This window comes from Pteropus alecto, unplaced genomic scaffold, assembly GCF_000325575.1.
Source record: "Pteropus alecto unplaced genomic scaffold, ASM32557v1 scaffold110, whole genome shotgun sequence".
Lineage (NCBI taxonomy): Eukaryota > Metazoa > Chordata > Mammalia > Chiroptera > Pteropodidae > Pteropus > Pteropus alecto.
This window is the reverse complement of record NW_006431920.1, coordinates 11923357-11934470: the sequence shown is the minus strand read 5'-3', so window position 1 is coordinate 11934470 and position 11114 is coordinate 11923357.

The following is an 11114-nucleotide window of genomic DNA, read 5'->3' as shown; positions in this document are numbered from 1 at the left end:
TTAGGGTTTCTAATTCACAGAATTATCTGGCCAACTGTAGCTCAGGTCTGTGAAGAAAGAAACCCCCCAGCATATTTGAAATGCTGGAGTATTTTTCTCAAGGCCTCAGTGTAATCACCATGAGAAATGGACAAGAACAATTAGCTTTGGCTTAAAAATAAGAAGATACAGAGATCACAGAAACCCCCAAGACTGGATCTCAGGATTAAATGTATTAAGTTGAGCCATAAAAAATTGTCCCTTTTCCTAGGTCAGAAATGGTTGAATATTAGCAATTTTATATAGGTCAGCCAAAGCTGGCAAATATTTATGGGAGAGCCAGGGAGAAAAGAGTAGAGGGGGGAGAGAGAGAGAGAATGAAAAAAAATGAAAACGAATCGCGGGGGTGTTGCTAGGAAGCTAGTCTTGCTTGTAACAGAAATAGTCTCCCTGCTGATAAAGAAGTAGAAGAGGAAAGCTCTCTTGGGCAAATTTCCAAGGGGCGAACAACAAGATTAGAAATCTACAACAGGTCTAGACTCAAGGAGATAAAGCTGGAGGTTGTGGGGACAGGCTCTTAAGATTAGGTGTGGAAAATACTGGGTGCGCTGTTAATCTCTGCAAGCAAGGCATTGGGACCTGGGTTTGATAGTGAATTAAGTCACAAGCATTAAGTAACTTAGACATGGGAAAGGGTCGAATATAAGAGTCAATATTATTAGGAGAAATCGAACTCAACCTCTTGGGTGGTGGGTTCTTCCTTACTCTTTGGCTTTTTCCATTTGTCTTCTCATTATCCCTAAAATCCAAAGTGGTGGTTGGTAGGGTGAGACTGGGAGGGGGATATATAGAGAGACACGGTTAACATAGGGGAGCGTGTGCAGCTCTGGGGAGTGACATTAAGAGTCTCCATTCCCTTCACCTCAGCTAGTCCTTTTGGAGGGTGAATACAGTTGTAATAATAAGTATTCTAATTTCCCAAGTACTTTACAATTTATAAAACAGCCCCCAGATAGTTTCTCATATATTTTGATTTTCAAACAACCTATTAAAAAGGTATTGCAATTGTTATTTTTCAGGTCAGGAAATTATGGCTCAGAGAGCAAATTCCCCAAGGATGGTAGTTGGTGGAATCAAGCTCAAATCTGTATCTTTAAATTTCAAATAGAATATTGGTTTTCTTTGATCTCTTGAAGAGTGATTAAGACCATCACCTAACCAGGATCTCTTAAGGAAAAAGCAATTGTTCAGATACTCATGGGGATCAGGAAGGTAACAGGCATGAGTAAAGCTACTTGGATATAGAACATTAGGGAATGGTGGGGACTGTGGCTCAAAACTGGTGAGACCACACCCTGCTAAAGGAAATAATCATTACTTGGCTCCAGGTGATTATTGCCAGGAAGAAGTGACAGCCTGATTATTTTTGAGAGAAGCTGGACATTTAATGAAACAAATATTTACTGAGTGTCTACTATGAATCAGGTTCCAGGGATAAAGCAGTGAATAAAATGGATAAAAAGTGTCTACATTTTTATGTGAACTTGTCCAATTTTTAAATGTTGGGAACTAATAGAAAATTTAGAAAACATTAGTCGGGCCAAACAAAACACATTTGTGGGCTCTGTTTGGCCTGTAGGCTGCCAGTCTGTGAATTCATTTCAAAGACTTTGGTGGACCATGTGTTCTACAAAGAGGGGACTCTAAAGAAATGTCCCACTAGGGCCGGGGAAGAAACTATTAGCACTTTTACTCATATTTTTAAAATCTCATCCTTTAAAAATTCTTATCTTTGTGAATGATGTATCATATATATAACTGATTCATATATAGTACATATATATCCTTATGAATGTTTCAATAAATATTACTTCTATTGACATAATAATAGATATTACCTTAATATCTTAAAAAGATATTGAAGTATTTAAATAAATATCAAAAAACATTTCAATAGAGATTAAAGTAATTTCTATTGTTATTTTAATATTTCAATATTTAAATATCTATTAATCTATGAATATCTATTACATATAAAAATATGCAATATTTTTATATTACATAAATATAAAATATTTTTATATTACACAAGAGTAGCTCAACCCAAACCATCCCCCTGCTCTCTCTGCCAGAGCCCAGTCCTATGAGTGGAAACTACAGCACTGCTGAGTGATGGGAGGAACAACTGGATTATGGGGCCAGTTCAGAGTAGACCAACATTTCAAATACCCCAGCCAAGCTGATGGGGCTGTTATGGTCGTGATTATTTTTATTTCTTATAAGGAGATGTGCTATGACTATAGCTGTGCTGGAAAACTGAAGACGGAGGGCTAAGGTAATCCTCACCCTTAAGTGTCAGGAAGGTTGTTACAGGAAGGCAGGTGATCAGACAGTCTTCAACTTTCCTGAGGACAGAACATGAGTAGGTTGATGTAAACTGCTAATAGGGGATTCGGATTACTATTACAGAAGACATTTCTGACAGTGAGCTTTGTCTGAGTCCTGTTCTAAGGCCTGGCTTGGACATTGTGCTCACCATCTGTCAGTAGAGTGGCAACGTGACATCCCAAAAAGAGCATTGAACAAGGAGCCAGGAAATGAGCACTCTGGTCCTGCAGAGACCTTTTGGTCTCCATGACCTTAAACAATGCCAGATTTGTCTTTTTCTGAATATCACTTTCCTCTCTTGAACAAAGAAGGGCATGGTCTACAGTCTCTGAGCCTTTTCCTTCTATATCTACCATTAGTCTCACGCTAAGAGTCTAAGTGTTGGAAAGTGAACACTAGGTGTTGGCAAGTCTTTTCCTGGGCCAGAAAAAGTTGTCTTTAAACCAGGTCGATGTACTAGCTGATGTAGCAAACAAATCCTAAAATGTATAATGGCTCAGACATGGTAGAAATTTATTTATTGTTCACGAAATGCATAAAATACGTTTTCCTGATTGAAAGGTCATTTTCCTCCAAATGGAGATAAATGGATCCAGGAGTTTTTCATTTTGAGGCTCTGCCATCTTCCATACATGGCTCCAAGTTGGCCATGCTCAACTAAATTTAGCTGATAGAAGGAGAAAAACATGGACCATTGAGCCTGGAATATTTTTATGGGCTATAGTGGGAAGCGTATGTATAAATTCTGCTCAAAAGCTATTGACTAGAAATCAGTCACAGGGAAATGCTTAATTACAAGGGAGACTGGGAAAAGTAGTTTAGCCATGTACCCTGGAAAAAGAAGAAATGGGTTTGTCCGATAGAAACCAATCTATGCCATAGAGAAGAGAGTTAAAAAGAGAAAAGATTGTATTGAATGAAGAAAAGTAAGACGGAGGTGAAGTTAATTATCTCCCTGTTTTTGAAGAGCTTGGAGGAGTCCTCTGCTGATGAGCTTGGCCCACAGGGAAGAGCCCTGAGCTAAGACTGAAGATGTCCTCGGTTCTAGTTTTGGTTGTGTTTTGACCTAGCTATATGACTGAATATAATTTACTTGACTATTATGCTTCAGTTTCCTCATCTGTAAGTGGTAACCAAAATACTTAATCTGATTATTTGACATGATTGTCTTAGGGGGTCAGATATAGCAACATCATGCACATTTTGAAAAAGATAAAAGAATGAGCTTAAACTGCACGTAGAAAAAATTAAGTTAGATAGGAAAAAAACCAAAACTCCCCGCATAGAGGGACAAGGGAAGATTTTAGGGAATGTGTAAGTACATTTTGAAAAATCTATGTGAAACAATTTTGAGAACAGTGAGAAAAAACCCCTCAAACTTGGGGAATGATTTGCAGGGGGAAAGTAAGACATGAGACATGGATGTAGGTCTTGGCTCTATAAGTACATTGCTGTTTGATCTTGAGCAAGTGAGTTACTTCCCTTCTTTGGTCTTCAGTGTCCCTCTTGTATGATAAAGGGATTGAACTGATTAAATTTTGCTAAAGTCTCATTCCCAAATGGTTATACTTCTGATTACATTCAATCTTGTCGGAGTGCAGGGATCTGAAGGGCTTGAAGTCCCTATGCTGATAGCTGCAGTGCTGACACATGGGCTCCAAACACATCCAGTTGCCAGGTGAACATTTCAACGTGGAAGTCCAGTAGACATCTTGGGCCTCCCATGTCTGTCCAAAGCATTATGGTTGTCTTCCCTCCCTGAACTTCTCCTCCTGTAGCCTTCCACATCTCAGGAGAAACGCAGCTAATCTGGGGAACTCCCTGGATCCCTCACTTTTACACACAACTTGCATCCCACTGACCTATCACTCTCTCTTCAAAATACACTCCAAATCTCACCCCCATCTGCCAACACCTTAGCATGAGCCTCCATCACCTCTTACCTGTAATGGGCCAACTGCTCTCCCTGATCTCACTCTTGCCCTCTTTATCATCTAGTTTTCACACAATAGAGTGAGCTCTTTATTCTTTCTTCAGTTCTAAATCTTCCAGTGACTTCTCATCACCTTTCAAATAACATCTCTAACCTCTTGTCTTGGCCTGCTGAGATTTCGGATCTAATCTCTAACCCTCTGCTGCTTTCCTGTTCACTTCCCAACTCAACTGTAGCTCTTTGGGCCAGTCTTCAGCACCCTGGGCTCGTTTCTGCCCCAGGACAGTGGTGTCTGCTGTCCCTTCTTTTCAGTTCTTCTCAACTTCCTCCCTTGCTCCATTAAGGTCTTAGCTCAAACATCTCTTCTTTGAGGGGGTCCCAGAGCCCACCTTCTCCATCCTTTTCTAGCTCCTGATCCTTATTCTCCTCACCCTTATTATTTCTCCTAAAACACTTAATGCTCCCTGAAATTATTTTCTTGACTTACTTAGGTATTTTCTGTCTCTGCTAGAATGTTAACTCCATAAGTGGAAATTTTTTTTTTTGTATAATTGTGTTCCCCATGGCATATATAGTAAGCATTCAATAAATATTAACTGAATGAATGAATCAATCAATGAAGAGAAACTGACCCCAGGACCTCTGCAGAGACAGCGGTGGCCAGTGGCCAACACTTTTCAGCACAGGGAGGAGAGCTGGGGACTTGGGTTTTATGGTCATGGGTGAACCTGAGCCAACCTCCCCAGGCTAGAATGGTGGCACTTGAATGGGGCACAGGGCACAGGTCTCTGACATGGAAGGCCAGCTGTCTCTGCCCCTTGACCCTGGTCAGATCCTGGCTCTCCTAACTCTGTGCTAACCCTTCTTTTCTCTTTTTTAGAAGGCATTTGGCTGGCCTCTTGGGGGGTATATTTGGCTTCTTCAAGCCACTTGCTCTTGCTGTTGAGAAATGACTAAGCAGATTTTTCACCTCCCAGTGGCCAGCTGCCAGCCTGCGAGAGCTGATACCGCCAGCTCAGACCAGTTTGGGAGGACAGGTCCTTCTTATAAAAGAGCCCCCTTCCTTTGCTCTGTGTTCAGAAAAAGCACAAAGCAGACACCACTGTCACTGCCTTCTTTGGAAATGGCCTTACTCACTCACCTCTTCTTAATGGGGTTTTAGGCGAGTCCACAAAAGGTAGAGGAAGGCAGACATTAATATGATTCCTACACTTGGGGCTCAATGTCCAAGTCATGCTGGAAGTTGCAAAATGACTGATAGAGAATGTTTGGATGGTGACATAAAAATAAAGACACCATTTGCTTGCTGTGTACCAGGCACGATGCTAACCTCTCCAGGTATAGTAGCTCGTGTGAGCTTATGAGGTAAGAGTTGTGGCTTTATAGATAAGGAATTGAAGGTAAAGAGAAGTTAAGGAACTTGCCCAAGGCAACATGGCTCATAAGTGGAAGGACTGCATTTAAGCACAGATCTCTCTATTTCCAAATACTGGTGCTGGCTCATCTGGGCTACCCGCCTCCACACAACTGCACAGATTACCCCAGAAGCTGAGCACAGTGAGAACACAAAAGAAAATCCAAGTAATTTTTCCAAATTTCTCTGCCACCCTCCTCTTAGTTCACACAGAAAGACACCTGCCAACTTCGGTGGGAAGTTAATAGGTTTAATGTAGAGAATTGGTTTAGACATGAACCAAATTCAGGAACTACTGGGTATCAGTAAAGTTAGAATCATTAATGGGTTAATCGATTCCAAATCTTCAAGAGAGGGATATATCATGCTGCCATTTCTAAATTTAATTGACCAGGGGACACTTTTTCTCTCTGGGAGTATCTTAGGGGTCTAGAGTTTCAAGAACACTCTGGAAATTGATGAGCTGTACTAATACGCTCACTGATGCTTCAGCCTTCTTCTTTCCATCTCCACTTTCCTCATCTAAAGTTTATCCATCCATCCATCCATCCATCCATCCATCCATGCATCCATCCATCCTTCCTTCCTTCCTTCCATTGAACACTTACCATGTTCCAGGCACGATGCAACGTGATCTCTCCCACGTCACATTATCCATTCTCACCACAACCCCATTTTGTAGATAAAGAAGTGGAGAATCAGCAGGACACAGGTGGACAGGGAGAGGGCTGACATTTAAACCCAAATTTCCCAGGCCAGATTTACTGATTTTCCTTCCATACTTTAGGGTTTCTTCCTTCAGTTGCTCCTTCAAATCTTGGGCATTTGTCATAATCCCAACTCAAACCCCGCTTCCTTCAGAAGGCCATGTTTCTTCTTCCCTACCTGCCCTGTGTGTAGTGATCTCTCCCTCTCCTAAACTCCCTTCAAAGTCACCATCTCTACTGGAATTTGGCACCCACTTTATCACATTGCACTTGACATATATCACCTCCTTAGACTGGCCCATCAAATTTATGAGGAAGACACTGTTAGACTCATTTCGTAGATGAGAAAAACTGACACATGGTGAAGTTCAGTCACTTGCCCAAAGTGATGAAGCCAGATCTCAGGACCCACATTCCTCTTACTACTCTGTGCTGCCTCTACCTAGTTCAACCCCTAGTTTCATAGTTGGGGGAAGTGAGGTCAAAATGGAGAAGGGACTAGCCCCAAGTCACACAGCTTGTGACAGTGCTTGGACCACCTGTAAAGCCTCAATGCCAGAAAACTTTTCTCCCCAACAGGCTGCCTCCCCAGGTTTAATGCTGGTCCCGGGCATAGCTGCCAGTCAGCTCCTGTTACCTGGGTACTTTGGAAATTGTACCTTGTAGCCACAGAGGCAGCAAGAGACCGGTAGCTCGCTCCCTGAGGAATAGCCAAGGAAGGTCAGCCTACTAGCCTGCAAACCCAGCACCTAAAATAAACCAGGCAACGGGCCCAAAAGAAACCACACAGCCTTCCAACAGCCCAAGGCCAGATGCGCCTTCAAACTCCCAGGTTCCCTTGGCACAATGCCAAGCTCAGCACTTAGTGGTTGCTGCTTCTTCCTTCTATTTTAAAGGAGATGAGTTTCTATCCTCTGGATCTAGAGTTTGGGGCTGGCAGGGATTGAGGAAACTAAGATCTAGGAGACCCTTGGAGCATACGGGGAGGGGGAAGGAATAGTCTTCAGATTGTTGGTTTATCAGAATCATTGGGAGAACTCTTAAAAATGACTCAGGTTTCATCCCAAACCCACAGAACCAGAATCTCTAGGGACAGAGCCAGGGACTCTATTGCAACATGTTTCTCAGGCAGGTCTCTCTGGTCCAGGTTTGTGAACGACCACCCCCCTCTCCCCCATACGCTTTATATTTGCGGTGCACTTAATTTCCATCTCCTATTCTCAACTCTCACTAGTGCACAAATTTTTTCGTTTGTGAAATTAACATTTTAAATTGTCCATGTCCATAGCATTGTGGGTTGATGTGATAAAAACACTTAGCGTTTCTGTTGCCTTTTTAAATGAGGATTTCAAGTTTTCCCTTTAAATTGAAGTTGAGAAAAGTTCTGTTCTACAAGAACAGGTTTAAGTCCCTAGAGATGTCAGTTTTGAGGAAATTGGTCAGTTAAGAAGTCTGTCACCCAGGCCCTGTGTATCCAACGCAGTCTGTAAAAGTTAGAGGTTGCCAGAGTAACTGCAGCTATGAGGAGACTCTCCATTGTATTTAAATTTCTTGAAACACCCTTGCCGGCAGCTGGCAATACCTATTGAAAGAGGAGAGTTTCTTATTTAAGAAGAGGTTGTAAAGATATTTTCCTCAGCTTTGAAAGAGTCAGGGCTTTGAGTTGGGTAGAGAGATGACTCTTGTTTTCTCTTCTTGCCCAAGGTGAAGACAAGGGACTCAGCTGGAATGGGGGACTTTCCTAGCTCATCAGAAGTCTAGAGAGAAACAACAGACTAAGGTTCTTTCTTTAGCAAGCTGAAGCACGAGTGGCACTATCTAAGAGCCACACTACCCCTGGGAGACCCTGGATGGGCATTGATATCAAGCCGATCTGAACTCCTGGGCTGAATGAAATTCTAGATGCATGTTTTCACCTGGGAAGGACTTGCTTCCATTACAGGGATTCTGGGAGGTAGTTAGCAGCACCCTTTTTTGCACGGTGGGGCAATGGAAAGAAAGGGGGAGAGGACTCATGTCAGTCAAATACCAACCACAACGTCAGGCATCGTATGAGGTACAGGGAAATAAAAACACGAAGACAGAATTTCTACATGCAAGGAGTTGGTTGTCTAAAGGAAGCTTGTCTCCAGAGGAGTCGAGGAGTTGTGATTTTGTTTGCTGACTGGATCGTTGTGATGGACTGTGTCTGCCATGGGCGTGTGTGTTTGCGGGGACGGATGCCACTTGCTATGTCTGAATCTAGATAAACCTACCACAATCCCCAGGGAGCTGTGTGTGCCCTGTGGCCTGGCCCAGGAAAAACCTCCAAAGATAGTGCTGTTCATGCTGCCCAAGATGGATGAGCTGTCTAGAGAAACAAGATGTGGGAAGTAAGCCTGGATAGAAGTCATGGCCATTTCAGGGTAAGGCAATCGGCCCTTATGTAAGCTCAGAGAAGTTTCTCTTTTTACCCTTCATCGGAGCCCTGGTGACAGTCCTGGGCCTTAGCAATACATAAAGCAGACTGAATTTTTCTTGGGGATTCCTCTAGTGTGAACACTTTAGCCCTTTTAGAGATTCCTTCTCTGGGGCCCCCTTGTCTTTGAACAAGTCCCTTTTTCAGAGAGAAAAACTGTCAGACAAATAAATTATACTCAAGATAACTTCAAGCATGTTTAGAAAGATTTCTATTTAAAAAGAAGAGCTTAGAGAAAGAGAAAGCAATGCTTAATCCAAAATGATGAATGTTGGAGATTTAGACATGGGGGGATTCATTAGGTCAGAGGTTGGCAAATATCTGTAAAAGTCCAGATAGTGAATATTTTCAGCCTTGAGGGTCATGCAGTCTCTGTTACAACTATACAGCTTTGCCATTGTTCTGAAAAAGTAGCCACAAATAATAACAGTGATTGGGAATGCTGTGACTAATAAAACTTAATTTGCGGACACTGAAATTAGAATTTTACATAAATTTTACATATAATAAAATATTATTTTCCTTTGCAACTTTTTCAACCACTTAAAAATGTAAAAGAAAATCTCAGCTCATGGTTTGTACTCAAAACAGAATTTGGCCCAGGAACTAATTCATCACCTGTCACAACCTCAGATGAGATGCACTGTGCCTGAGTGAGATTACTCTGCTTAGAGAGTCTCTTTGTATAGTCTGGCCATTCATCCATTTATTCAGTCAAATACTTATTAAGTACCTACTAAGTACTCAGGGCTATTCTGGCTACCGGGGATTCAGAAATGAACAAGGCCAAGTGCCTTGTTGGCTTGCATTTCCCTGGCCATGGCGAGAAGTTTTAGGGTCTGGAGGCAAGAATTTGGGTTTTGGTCTCAGCCCTCGTTTCCCTGGACTTGGCTCTTTTAGTCACAGTCTCGAGGTCTAGGTGCATTTGCAGGGCTGAGCAGAGGAGCCCAAGCACGGGTGCTCCAGCAATCAGCGGCAGGGAGCCACGTGGCGTGCCTGGATCCAATGCCCGGGGAAAGCTTTAGTGTTCTAAATTTCCAACGAAACAGTCCAGCCAAAAAAACAAAAATGAATAAAATAGCTTAAAACCTAAGACCTTTCGGGCTCAGTGTACTCTGGCAAAGCATTCCAGTGGGGTTCTGGGATGGTGTTCAAGAGCCGTGGCTTCTCTTGGACTTTCCCATGGCCTATTTCAAGACAACCGCTGCTCTGCAGATGTTCCCCCAGGACCGGGTCATGGCAAAGGCCTTCGCAACGGCAGCTAACACTGCTGCCAGGGCTGCAAGGTCAGCGCTCACGTGGGCATTGGTAATGGCCCTTGTCCCCCAGCTCTTGCTTATTCCAGGCAGGTGATTGAGAAACTTTGTGAATTCCTCCTCTAAAACTAAGAAATTCCCTCCATGATTCAGGGGAACACGTATGGCTGTGTTAAGACGGGAGAGGTGCTATACAGTGAGTAGGAAATTGCTCCCAGCCCATGGGCCCTCATGATTTATAGGACATCTGCTCCGCCTTCAGCCCCATGGGCTGCATGCTGCGAGTAGGGCTTGGGGAATGAGCCTGGAGAGAAGACGACAGGAAGATAAGGGATACGGTATGGTTTTTGCTTCTAAATCCTTATAATCTGGCTGGGTGGGAACTTATGTGGAACAGAAAATCCCAGGCAATAACCCCTTTGTTCCTTCCTAAAACCCAAACTGGCTTCATCGCCCATGAGCTATGGGACTTCGATGTCCCCCATGTCCCTCATGTAGACAGTGAGTGACATCATTACATGATTATATGATTGCAAAAGGATTTTTCCTATTGTCAGAGTCTAAGTTTTGAAACATTCTGCCTTCCTCCCCGCCCCGCCCCCCGCCCCCTCGGGCTCTCCTATCTTTTCTGCATCCATCCCATTTCTTTTCTATTCTTCTGCCTCTCTACTCCAATCTGGCTTAGAGATGTTCAATATTTGCCTGAAGCTCACCTGGGAGTCCCATCCTAGGCCACGTTTCCAGGAAACTGGGGCAGAAAACATGAAATGAGGAGGGACAGGAGGGACATGGCCCCTGGCCTGCTAGATTTTTCATTAGAATCCTCCTCTGTCTACTGCCCTGTCCCCAGCCAGATTTCTCTTTGTAAGTATGAATGTAGATGAGTAGTTATTTTCAAGGCTTGAGAATATATATTACATGTTACACTTTCACTCATTCAGTAATTTGTTGTGTGCCTATTACCACCAAGCACAATGCC